Source organism: Neovison vison, chromosome 8 (genome assembly GCF_020171115.1).
Source record: "Neovison vison isolate M4711 chromosome 8, ASM_NN_V1, whole genome shotgun sequence".
NCBI lineage: Eukaryota > Metazoa > Chordata > Mammalia > Carnivora > Mustelidae > Neogale > Neogale vison.
The window spans coordinates 23,598,099-23,612,219 of NC_058098.1; the positions used below are offsets into that span (position 1 = coordinate 23,598,099).

A 14,121-nucleotide genomic window follows, 5' to 3' on the forward strand; every position below is an offset into this window, starting at 1 on the left:
TGATTCTGATACAAATTTAAAGTTTCAGTGGTGACTGGGTGGCTCAGTCCGTTAAGCGTCCAACTCTGGATTTCGGCTCAGGTCATAATCTCCTAGTTGTGAGACTGACCCCTACGTTATCGGGTTCCATGCTGGGCAGGAAGCCTGCCTAAGATTCTTTATTTCCCTCTCCCTCTACCCCTTCCTTCTTCCCTTCTCTAAAAAAGCTCCAGAATCGGGGCCCCTGGGTGGCTCAGTGGGTTAAGCCGCTGCCTTTGGCTCAGGTCATGATCGCAGGGTCCTGGGATCGAGCCCCGCATCGGGCTCTCTGCTCAGCTGGGAGCCTGCTTCCCTCTCTCTCTCTCTGCCTGCCTCTCTGCCTGCTTGTGATCTCTCTCTGTCAAATAAATAAATAAATCTTTAAAAAAAAAAAAAACTCCAGAATCACTACACTTTTATCATCTTATTTCTGTCTACCTCCTCAGCTTTGCCTCCCATTCCTTCCTAGATTTCAGTCTAGTTTCCTTCACATCGGCTTACTCAACAACTACTATGTGCTATATACGTGTATAGAAATAAGGCACCGATGAATGGAACAACCAAGATCCCTGCCAACATGGAGTTTATATTCCAATGACAGTACAAAAATTATACAAGTAAAAAATATAGCCAAGATAATTTCAGATGATAAGCATTATGAAGGATATAATGAATGACAGAATGAGTGACTAATAAGAAATACTTTATTTTTTTTTAAGATTTTTTTTTTAATTTGACAGAGAAAGAGATCACAAGTAGGCAGAGAGGCAGGCAGAGAGAGGGGGGAAGCAGGCTCCCCACTGAGTAGAGAGCCTGATGTGAGGCTCAATCCCAGGACCTTGAGACCACGACCTGACCCAAAGGCAGAGGCTTAACCCACTGAGCCACCCAGGCACCCCTGGAAATACGTTTAAAAAAAAACATTTTAAGGAACTTTCATGACTATATGTGAATATTTAATGACCCTTGGTGGTTTTTTTCAATTTTATGATTATATATAATATATATATTATATATATACAAATGGTACCACAACAAAATACATGTAATGAGAAGTGTCCCTCCCACCCCTAGTCCCCAATCACCCTGCCAACTGGCAACCACTGTTCATTCTATATTGTGTAACTTTCCAGAAATAGTCAATATGCAGACAGGACCACTCCTAATAGGTTGGAGGGTGTAGAGCAACTGAACTATTGTGGACTGACCAAGATAATCACTTTGGAAGAAGTTTACACTGTTAGCATCTTTCATAAGATCCTTCGGATATCGCTGAAGATGGAAATTTAAAAACCAAATTCAAAAAACTGAATTTTAATAGTCTTCAGAAGAGAGATAAGCACCTCACAGTCCCCAACCAAGCATGGATCGAAAGAGGTAGGAAAGAGATGTCCCACGGACAGGCCTATTACAGAAGCATTACATACATGTATTTATGTTTACATATTCTTGGTTTTTCTATACAAATGATGGTACACAATACACACCATTGTGTATAGTGTTTTTTTATTGAGTATAATGTACATCTAATAAACTATATGAATCTTAAGTATAGAGCTCAGTCATCTTGCTTTTTAAAAAATTTAATATACCTTGATATAATTCTTCATTAAGACTTATAGTACCGTTTCTTTTTCTTTGTCATCTGCACAATGGTCCACAGATTGTATGTGCCACAGTTTATCTAACAAATAAATGCTTCAATGAATATCTTTATTCAAATGTCATTTTACTCACTTGCAAATATATCTGTAGGACGAATTACACGAAATAAAACTGTTGGGTCAGGGGTGCCTGGGTGGCTCAGTGGTTTAAGCCTCTGCCTTCAGCTCAGGTCATGATCTCAGGGTCCTGGGATCGAGCCCCACATCAGGCTCTCTGCTCAGCAGGGAGCCTGCTTCCCCCTCTCTCTCTGCCTACTTGTGATCTCTCTCTGTTTATCAAATAAATAAATAAAAATCTTTAAAAAAATAAAAAAAAATAAAAAATAAAAAAAAAACTGTTGGGTCAAAGGATATGTACATTTTAAATATTAATAAACATTAGAGGACAACTACTTTAAATAATGATCCCAGAAGGCCTCCCCCTGGGGAAGCCTGAGCTAAAAGACCCAAGTGATGAGAAGTAGTCCACCATATGAATTCTTGAGAAGGGTATCCTGGGCAGAAATTTGGAAAGGCATGAGGCAGTAAAGAGTTTGGCCTATTCAAAGATCAGTAAGGAAGCCAGCATGGCTGGAGCACAGTGAACAAGAAGAAACGTAAGAATGAAAGTTAAGCAGCAGCCAGATCACATAGGGCCTTGTAGTATTGGTAAGAAGTTGAATTTTATTTTAAGTGGGTTCCTCCTGGCTTCCTACACACATTGGATCATTCCATTGCCTCTGCTCAGTATCCCTTTCCCTTACCTTCTGGCACCAAAACCACATAGCCCTCCCTAAACACTGCAGGCCATTGCTCTCCCTCTCTTTCCTTACTACCCAGAGTACTCAAGAAAGAGGTAACTAAAACCCAGAAAGATGTAGTAGCTTGGCCAAGGTCAAATACTAAGTGGAAAAGCCAAGAATAGATCTTCAGGTCTTCTCATTTCAAGGCACAACTCTTTTGCCTCACAGTGTGAAGGACAGGGACTAGCAGGGAAACCAGGCCTTAGAGGTTACACAGAAGATTATCAGCCTCTTTCCAGCTCCTGGCTTGATGAGTCAGTTACTATCCTCTCGTTGGCTTAGCCTCCTAGGGCTAAGAGGAGCCAAGCACAGAGAGCTCTCTAAAGTGAGAAGGAACACAGAGAGAGGAAGCTGGCAAATGGCCCTGAATGCCAGAGGCAAAAAGCCATTTCCTTAACTGGCCCACTGATAAGTGTCACAGAAACTTCAGAACATCTCGTTACAGCTAAATGCCAACATATACCACACACCCCTGCACACATATCCCCATATGTGTACCACATACCAGCTCACCTATGTGTACTTGAAAGCATAAAATCACATATACTAATATACAAAACACTGTACACATAAAAGCTGCCCATTTGTACACAGAGGCACAAATAAGGAGAAATATATGGACCTAAGACTCAAACACGGGCCTATTTGCAAGTACATGCACCATACTTGTGTACCCATCTATGTGCACAGCTTGCCCCTCCCAAAACACTAGCAAATCATTGTTTTATTTGCTTCACATAACTTTCCATTATTTGAAATTATCTCATGTGTTTTATTTGCTTATATATTACCTGTGTCTTTTATTGGAATATAAGCTCCATGGTAACAGAGAATTTGTCTGTCTTGTTCACTAATACATCCCTAGAACCTAGAATAGAGCCTGGTATATAGAAGGTATACAGGAACAGATAAGCACAAACCTATTTAAGAACTGCTTACTTGAGCCCACTTTTAGTTACACACACACACACACACACACACACACACACACACATGCCCCACAGTGTACATTCCTCTCCCAGGCTCTGGGCTCAAGCTATGCATTATTGATATAGGCACCTTACTTCTTCCAGTGTCTTCTTTCTCTGACATACACACCAAGCTGGGGCCCCTGGCTCATTAGGAGAAGGAGGTAAACAGAATACTAGCCTACTACAAGCTCCCAAGCCCTCTAGGATTTTGAGAAAAAATTTTAAAAGATTTTATTTATTTACTTGCCAGAGAGAAAGTGCATGCAAGAGAGCGAGAATACAAGAAGGGGGAGCGGCAGGCAGAGGGAGAAGCAGGCTCCCTGCTGAGCAAGGAGCCTGATGCTGGGACTCAATCTCAGGACCCTGATATCATGACCTGAACTGAAGGCAGGCACTTAACAGACTGAGCTACCCAAGTGCCCTGGATGTAAAGAATTTTTAAAAGAGCATTCAGTTTAGTCTCCTAACTCCAAAGAGATCCAAAGAGGCCATTTAAGGTGTTCAAGGTCACATGGTGGTTTGTGGCACAGATCTCACTTTCCTTATGATCTATCAGTACTATCTTTTTTACATTTATTGTGGCTTTATATTTCCCATTACACCTTGGGTTCTTGAAGGACAGGATCATGTCCCCTTCCTCTCAATCTCCTCCAACCTCAGTTGGCACAATAAGTACTTTAGGTTCATGGTTGAGTCATAGAAAACCTAATAACTGATTAATGACTGGGAAGACCAGGACTCCCCTTTTATATGAGGGACAGTTACTGTATTGGAGATTTTAGTTCCCTAGACTAGCAGAGAAGTAAAACACAGGACAGGAGGAAAGAGCTGGGGGAAAAATAGGTGGGAAAAGCTAGTTTCTTCACAGAAACAGAGAGCAGGATCTAACCTGGTTGGTTAGGCCTTCTAGAGGAGAAAAACCCAGATGAGAGAAGCAGTCAAACCTATTTTGAGAGGACACATTGAACTTAGCTGTTTGCCTGAAGAGAAGAGAAGATACTGAGTTACATGACAGCAGTATCTGTATCTTTGTTGCTTCTACTCTGGTTCAAGCCACCTTCATCTCTTGCTTGGATGACCACAATGGTCCCAAACTGGTCTCCTACTTCATTCTAACCCTCTTCCAATCCATACATCATCTAGAATAATCTATTAAAAATCATACCACGTCCTGCTTAAAATCCTTTAGTGGTTTTCATTACATGTAGAAGAAAATCCAAACTTCTCCTATGCCTTGTATCTTCTCCAGCTCATCTTGTTCTATTGTCTCATTTTGCTCAATAGACTCCAAACACATTATTAGCCTTCCTACCGATAGAATATGCCATGTTCTTCCCCCAGTTTTTCAAATGGTTTGCTCTATGTCATGCTTCAGATCACTCTAAGTAACATCAGCCCTTCCTTTTATTCTTCATCACAACACTGTTTATTTTTTTTTAAGATTTTATTTATTTATTTGACACAGAGAGAGAGAGAGGGAGAGTGCACAAGCAGGTGGAGTGGGAAAAGGAGAAGCAGGCCTCCCGCCAAGCAGGAAGCCCATGCGGGGCTTGATCTCAGGACCCCGGGATCATGACCTAAGCTGAAGGCAGACGCTTAACAACTGAGTCACCCAGGCGCTCCTGTCTATTTTTTTCATAGCATTTTTCTCAAGCTATAATTATATTATTATTTATTTTTCTAATTGTCCATCTCTCCTACTAGACTATGTTTCGCACAGACCAAATTGGTATTGTTCATTGCTGAATCCCCAATGCCTTGCAAAGAAACCTGTATAGAGTCAGTGCTCAGTAAATATTTGGTGAATAAATGAATGAACCTAAATGATTATTATGGGAAAGAAGCAGACTAGTGTTACATAACTATAAATCGAAGAGGTGGGTCAATTGGGAGATTTCAGTATAAGGAAAGCCTTTCTGTCAGAACTGTCCAATGATAGAAGGTATTCCTTCAGAAGCTTCCTAACTCTGGAGATACATAGAATCTGGGATTTCCAGGGATAGTAAAGAGCAGACTCCAAGACATGGCTGGGACCAACCAAGAAAGGCCAAGTGTCTCAAGGCATGATCACACAGTGTTAATAATGCAAACTCTCCAAAGAGCTGCTGAATAGGATTGTACAGACTGGGCCAGGGAAATCCTGATACCTGTTAGATCCTTCTTCAGGGAATGGGGATCTTAGAATTCTCATTTTATAAGCAACCCGTGGGATTCATGTTTTCTGAAGTCTGAGATGACCTTAAAAGGCTCTACCAACTTTGAGATTCTTTGATTATGTAAAATTAAGAAAACGTGTAAAATAATGTGTTCTCTGATCCATAAGGCGCTGCACAAATGTAAGGCACTCAGATGTAGGTATGCCCTCAAGTCATTTTCCCTTTCATCAAGGGAAGAGGGAGTGGGAGCAACATAACTTTACCAATTAGCAGACTGATGTTCCCTCTGGGTACTCCTGCCCTGGTCACTGTGAAGAGGGAGAAGGGCTGGAGGAGGAGGTAAGAGGAGGCACACCCCAAAGACTAAATCATAAATCACTTAGGACGCCAGAGGAGGACAGGGCTTTCAATGTCCACTACCCTTATTTACAGATGAGAAACCTAATACACAGATGGGAAGTGATGGCCTCAAGGTTACTTAACACATTAGTAGTTCCATTATTCTAAAGCAGTGCTATCTAACATAGTAGCCACAAGATACATATAGCTACTGAACACTTGAAATATGGCAAAAGAACTAAATGTTTATTTAATTTTAATTATTTTATTTTTATTTTTATTTTTTTAAAGATTTTATTTATTTGTTAGAGAGAGAGAGAGACAGAGCACAAGCACAGGCAGACAGAGTGGCAGGCTAGAGGCAGAGGGAGAAGCAGGCTCCCTGCCAAGCAAGGAGCCTGATGTGGGACTCGATTCCAGGACGCTGGGATCATAACCCGAGCCGAAGGCAGCCGCTTAACCAACTGAGCCACCCAGGTGTCCCTAATTTTAATTATTTTAAATATTAGTAGTCACCTGTATCTAATCATACTATCTAAATGTCTAGTCTAAGTAGTCTCCTCCTAAATGACATGGCCTCCAAAAGGAGGATTTTTTTTTTTCCAAAGCCAGAATTAGCATTAGGAAGAAAATCAAAGTGCAGGTGTCCTGAGAACTACAGAGTTGAAGTCCACCAAGGATGGATTTTAACTTAGAGTCCCCCAAGAGGATTAAAAACATATACATCTAAAAAGCTTGTACACAAATGTTCATAGCAGCATTATTCACGATATTAAAAAGAGAAAACAATCCAGATATCCATCAACTGAAGAACAGATAAATAAAATGTGGTATATCTACACACTGGAATATTATCTAGCATAAAAAGGAATGAAACATTAAGTCAATCAGGGAAAGACAATTATCATATGATCTTACTGATACGTGGAATTTGAGAAACAAGGCAGAGGATCACAGGGAAGAGAGGAAAAAATGAAACAAGATGAAACCAGAGAGAGAGAGATAAACATAAGAGATCCTTTTTTTTTTTAAGATTTTATTTATTTATTTGGTAGAGAGAGATCACAAGTAGATGGAGAGGCAAGCAGAGAGAGAGAGAGATGGAAGCAGGCTCCCTGCTGAGCAGAGAGCCCAATGCGGGACTCGATCCCAGGATCCTGAGATCATGACCTGAGCCGAAGGCAGTGGCTTAACCCACTGAGCCACCCAGGCGCCCCCATAAGAGATTCTTAATCTCAGGAAACAAACAGGGTTGCTGGAGTGGAGGGGGATGGGAAGGATGAGGAGGCTGGGTGATGGACACTGGAAAGGTGTGTGTTATGGTGAGTGCTATGTATTGTGTAAGACTGATGAATCACAGACCTGTACCCTGAAACAAATAATATATATGTTAATGAAAAATCTATTTTAAGAAATAAATAATTTATTAAAATAAATTATTTATAAATAAATAAATATTTATTTATTAAAATAAATTATTATTATTTTTTTAAAGTAATGAAGTAGGGGCACCTGGGTGCTCAGTCATTAAGCATCTGTCTTCAGCTCAGGTCACGATCCCAGCATCCTGGGATCAGGCTCCTTGCTCAGCAGAAAGCCTGCTTCTCCCTCTCCCACTCCCCCGCTTGTGTTTCCTCTCTCACTGTCTCTCTCTCTCTCTGTCAAATAAATAAAGTCTTTAAAAAATAATAATATAAAATAAAAAAAGGAATGAAGAACTGATACATGCTACAGCACTTGTGAACCTTTAAAAGATTATGGTAAGTAAAAGAAGCTAGAAAAAAAGGCCACATGTTGTATGATTCCACTTATATGGAATGTCCAGAATAGTCAAAGCCATAGAGACAGAAAATAGATCAGTGGTTGCCCAGGGCTACAGTGGGCAAAGTTGGAGGAAAATGAGGAATGACTGCTAATGAATATGGGGTTTCTTTTTCAGTGGTGAAAATGTTCTAAAATTGGATGTGACAAGGGTGCCTGCCTTCGGCTCTGATTATGATCCCAAGGTCCTGGGATCGAGCTCCGTGTCAAGCTCTCTACTCAGCAGGAGCCTGCTACTCCCTCTCCCTGACACTCTCCTTACTTGTAATTTCTCTCTGTGTCAAATAAATAAAGAAAATCTTTATAAAATAAAATAGCTCATGATGGTGATTGCACAACTCTGCGACTATACCAAAAATCATTAACTTTTACACTTAAATTGGGTAGGATGCATGGTATGAATTATATCTCAAATTTTAAAATTTTGTGATTTTGATTAGAATTGCAACAACATACAGATTAATCTGGAAAAACAGACATCTTTACAAATCTTCCTTTCCAGAAAGTTTGCCTCTTAGCACTATTCATTTTTTCATTCATTACTGTTCATTCATTCATTCATTCATTCTCTTTCTATTTGCCTAAATATTTGGCACTTATTTATTTTAACGTTATAGTCATATGTATGCATCTATTTACTTCACTGGACTGTAAGTTCCTTAAAGGCAGACAAGACATATTTTTATCTTTTTCCTCCTCAGCGCTTAGCGTATAATGTGACACACAGTGGGTACTTAATACATAATTGTGAAATAAATGAAAAAAATCAAGAATGAATGAATGAATGAGGTTCTCTGCTCATTTGACCTGCCAGATCCAGGCTAATCAGAGTGAGGAAACATGGAAAGAAAGGGGATTATAGACGATACAAAGTAGACAGATGCTAGACAGGCAGGGGGAAATGGCAGACACAGAGGGAGAAGAGGGAGAAGAAGAATGTAAAACTCACAGAATGGGATTTGGAGAAATATCAAGGAAAATTTCTTGAGCCCCTAAAACTGGGCTCAGTTCTGGACTCTGCCATGGGAGAGACGGCAATAAGCCCCTGGGGTTAAGGTTCAGGTTGTGGGACTTGTGCTTTGCAATCTAGGCTATTATTGCATCCTGTCCTCATGCCAGCTGTTTTCAGGCTTTGATCCAGGAACCTTGTGCCTGTTCCCCTCGGCCTAGGTGGCTTTGGTGCCAGTTGGATTCTGCAACTCTTCTCTGTTGACAAGGCAGACCTAGGTCAGTATAGAAGGTAACCCTTTCCCACTGCTTACATACCTACTTCTTACATACCTACTCGTTCCTTCCATACTGTGCCCCTTGCTAGCCTTATCCAAAACAAGTAAATGAGGGGAGTCCTCTCAGATCCTTTATTATCACAGCATTTGGAATGTTGCCTAAAACAGAAATGTGCCTAGAGCAGAAAAAGAAAGTGGAAAGAACAGCCGAGGGCACTGTTTTATATGTACATCAGGTGTCTCAATTTTGACACATGAAAAAATATTTATTACAATGGTTCTTTGTTATTTAGGTAAATAGCATGGTTTAAATCATTAGTTTTCATGGTAGGGTACTGTATTACTATGGGTAGTTGAGCAGGAAAAGTTTTAAGACTAAGTGTCCAGATTCTCAACTTCGATATGTAATCTTCCCTAACACTGATCTGTCGGCTTTGGTTCTCTTTTCTCACTTTCTCCTTCACAAATATACTTCTCCCACGTTATTACAAAAAAAAAAATGGGGCGCCTGGTGGGCCTTTGGCTCAGGTCATGATCCTGGGGTCCTGGGATTGAGTCTCGAGCCCCACCTTGGACTTCCTGCTCAGCAAGGAGTTTTCTTCTCCCTCTACCCCTCCCCCTGCCTGTGCACTCTCTCTCTCTCTCCCTCAAATAAATAAATAAAATCTTTTATAAATAAAAATAAAAAAATTTTTAAATGCCATCTCTCTCTCATCCAACATTTTTTTCTACACCACACCAAGGTTAAAAAATAAAATTAAATTAAATTAAAAACCTTCCAGAGTGCCATAGGGACAATTTGAGAACTATAACCTCAGAGGAAAAGGCTTCCAAGAGAGCAAATCAGAGAGCTTTCTTAAGAAATCTATGCTGAAAGGGGTGCCAGGCACCTGGGTGGCTCAGAGGGTTAAAGCCTCTGCCTTCGGCTCAGGTCATGATCTCAGGGTCCTGGGATCGAGGCCCACATCGGGCTCTCTGTCCAACGGGGAGCCTGCTTCCTCCTCTCTCTCTCTCTCTGCCTGCCTCTCTACCTACTTGTGATCTCTCTCTGTCAAATAAATAAATAAAATCTTAAAAAAAAAAAGAAAAGAAAGAAAGAAATCTATGCCGAAAGGAGTAACATTTTAATTTATCCAGGTGACAGACTCATGGTAACACTACTTGCCTTATTTGTCTTAGAATTATAATTCTAGGGGCGCCTGGGTGGCTCAGTGGGTTAAGCCGCTGCCTTCAGCTCAGGTCATGATCTCAGGGTCCTGGGATTGAGTCCCGCATCAGGCTCTCTGCTTGGTGGGGAGCCTGCTTCCCTCTCTCTCTGCCTGCCTCTCCATCTACTTGTGATTTCTCTCTGTCAAATAAATACATAAAATCTTTAAAATGCAAGCTATTAAAAAAAAGAATTATAATTCTAATTCAATAATTCTAATTCTAATTCAATAGTTATCATATTTATTTTACTTGAAAAAGAAGTTGGGCATTTTCTAACAAAGTAAATCTCATTTGGCTGATTGTTAGCAGTGAGAATATCCTATGCAAAGTAGGCTATATAGCAGACGTTTTCTATAGATAATATGAGCTAAATTTGCAGTTCCAAGCTTTCAAGAAAGATATATGAAATATATACATGTATATAATATAAAACACATTGGATATTAGATTTTCAATTATTAGATTTGCAGTTATTACTTTTTTAAAGATTTATTTGTGAGAAAGAGCACACATGCATTTGAGTGCATGCACGCGAGCCCAGGAGAGGGTTGGAGAGAGAGGGAGAAGCAGGCTCCCTGCTGAGCAAGGAGCTGGAGATGGGGCTTGATCCCAGAACCCTGGGATCCTGACCAAAGTTGAAAGGAGACACTTAACCAACTAAGCCACCCAGGTGCCCCATTTTTTTTTTGCAATTATTTTATCTCATGATAATGTTTAGATGTGAACTTTAAAATGTGTAAAGAGTTAAGTAATTTTTCAAAACTCTTTTAGGTATATAATTTTTAAAGTTTAAGACCACTAATCTACAAAATTATTTTTCTGGAGCACCTGGGTGGCACAGTTAGTTAAGCATCCAACTCTTGGTTATGGCTTGGGTTGTGATCCCAAGGTCATGAGATCAAGCCCCATGTTGAACTCCATGGGCTCCTCACTCACCATGGAGTCTGCTTGAGATTCTCTCTCCCTCTCCTTCTGCCCCTCCTGCTCATGCTCTCTCTCTCTAAAATAAAACAAAACAAACAAATAAACAAACAAATATTTTAAAGGTATGCTGCCACTGCCCACTACATCTGAAGAGGATATAAAAATACAAGTCGGAAGTCTTATCCTTTGGCGATTCTGATTTGATAGGCTGGTAGGGTCCAAGAATCTGGATTATTAACAAGATCCTCAGATAATTATTTGGAGTCACCAGACCTAGATTTATTATTTACCCTAATTCAATGTATAAATTTACACAAAATTTCCCCTCTCTCTGAGTCTCAGTTTCCTTCTCCATAAAGTATTAGAGGGGAGGAGGGAGAAGACTGGTATTAGACTGGATAATTTCTAATGCATCTTAGACTCCTTAATTCTCATTACTTCCTTTCAGAGGCAGGAGAATGGACCCTAAAAGGCAGTTGCAGAGAAAAGAGGTTTAAGTTACATAGCAGGCAGGGGGCAGTTGGAAGAATGAACTTAGCCGAGACAGAGACAAATAGAAGTAAATAAAATAAAAGTAAGGGGCACCTGGGTGGCTCGGGTCATGATCTCAGGATCATGGGATCGAGCCCCACATTGGGGTCTGCACTCAGCATGGAGTCTGGTTGAGATCACCTCTCCCTTCCCTCTACCCCTCCCCCTGTTCATGCTTGCATGCTCGCTCTCGCTCTTTCTCTCTCTCTCTCTTTGTCTTAAATAAATAAATAAAGTCTTTTTTTTTTTTTTAAAGTAATAAAACCTGACCTGCCTGTCTCACATGGTATCTCTTTAGCTTAAGAATTCAGCTAATCCCTCACACGAGTATGGAATAAAACTACATTAGAGGATAATTTTTTACCTGATCCTCACAGATACTTTAGCAATACTTAGAGCAGGTATAATTATCCCCATTTTAAAGATCCAAGAAATCCAGAGGAAGTGGCTTGCCAAGGCTAACGGTGGGATTAAGGAAAATCTCTAACTAGGTTCCAGGTTTCTGACTTCCAGGCTAGTGTTGGTTCAACTACACCAATTTGGAGTGTATCCAAATGGACATAGAGAAGACTCTTTTCTTTTCTTTATTTTTTAAAATTTATTTATTTGACAGACAGAGATCACAAGTAGGCAGAGAGGTGGGGGGTGGGGGGGTGGGGGGGGATAGGGGAGTGGGAGGAGCAGGCTCCCTGCTGAGCAGAGAGCTTGATTCGGAGCTGGATCCCAGGACTCTGGGATCATGACCTGAGCCAAAGGCAGAAGCTTTAACCCACTGAGCCCCTAGGCATCCCGAGAAGCCTCTTTTCTAAGAATCTCCAGGAACACTATGAGAAGGAGTGAAGGAGACTCTCATCTACTTTGAGCTTTAGCCCATGGTTAAGATCATGCATACCATAGTCTCTTCAATATCCTGAGAACTTCCTCAAAGACCTAAAACCTCTGGCAAGGATGCCTACATATGTCTACCTTCACAATCCTTGGCAGTGCTCAAGTGTCACAGAAGGACAGTCTCATTTGTTCCTAGAGACATGACCTCCATTCGCAGAAATAAGGCAAAATACACTGTCTCCGACATTTTCTTCCTAAATAAAATTACAGCTCACTGGCAAAAATCTTGTCCCACCCTCCCAGAATGTGAGCTCCATGAGGATAAGGACCAGATCTCTCTCTCTCTCTTTTTTTTTTTTTTAAGATTTTATTTATTTATTTGACAGAGAGAGATCACAAGTAGGCAGAGAGGCAGGCAGAGAGAGAGGAAGGGAAGAAGGCTCCCCGCCCAGCAGAGAGCCCGATGCGGTTCTCGATCCCAGGACCCTGGGATCATGATCCGAGCCAAAGGCAGAGGCCTTAACCCACTGAGCCACCCAGGCGCCCCCAGATCTCCTTTTTTTATTGCTATGTCTAAGCACCTAATATATGCCTGGCACATATCATAAATATCTATACACTAATTTTTTAAAAGCCAGCTGCTAGGAGCACCTGAGTGCCTCAGTGAGTTGAGCCTCTGCCTTCCACTCAGGTCATGATCTCAAGGTCCTAGGATCAGGCCATGCATCTAGCTCACTGCTCAGCAGGGAGCCTGCTTCCCCCTCTCTCTCTGCCTGCCTCTCTGCCTGCTTGTGATTTCTCTATCTGTCAAATAAATAAATAAAATCTTAGAAAAAAGAAAAACCTGCTGCTAGAAGCTAGTAGATTGTCCATGGAGCACAGCTATCTGTAAGTTGAATCCTTCCCTAAAAGCATATACAAAAATTAACGCAAAGTGAATGAAGGACCTAAATTTAATACCTAAAACAATAAAATTCTTAGAAGAAAACACAAGATAAAAATTTCATAATACTGGATTTGGCAATGATTTCTCAGCTATGACCCCATAAATACAGAAAACAAAAGAAAAAATAGACATTGGACTTGATAAAAGTTTTAAAATTTTGTGTATCAAAAAAACACTATCCCCATGGTAAAAAGGCAACCCCCAGCATGGGAGAAAAGATTGACAAATCATGTATCTCATAAGGGATTAATATCCACAATATATATAAATAACTCCTAAAGATCAATAACAACAAAAACAACACAATTAAAAAATGGGCAGAGGGCTTGAATAGACAATTCCCCAAAGAAGACATACACATTGCCAATAAGCACATCAAACATCACTAATCACTAGAGAAATGCCAACCAAAACCACAATGAGATACCAGTATTAACAAGTGAATAAGGGCAGCACTCTCAGATCCTTTATTATCACAAGTTCCCTAATGCATAAAGTTCATACTATTCAGCCATGTCCTGGGTTCCTCCAGGGTCTGGCCCAATTTTAAGTGATCAGATTCAGCCATGCTGTTCTTTTAGGCCCATCTTCAGCTCCAGATGAAGCTCTCTCAGCCCCTGGGCAGGAATACTGCAATGACAGGGAAATGAATGGACAGGGCAAGAGCTCAGGAAAACTGGGTTTCAAGTCAAGCTTTGCTACTTCT

The 14,121-nt window shown here is 40.7% G+C and overlaps 1 protein-coding gene across 1 annotated transcript in view; it reads right to left on the reverse strand.

The window, feature by feature from the left end:
- Positions 1-14,121, reverse strand: part of ACSS2 (acyl-CoA synthetase short chain family member 2) — a 51,568-nt gene that overhangs the window by 15,054 nt on the left and 22,393 nt on the right. The window lies entirely within an intron of this gene.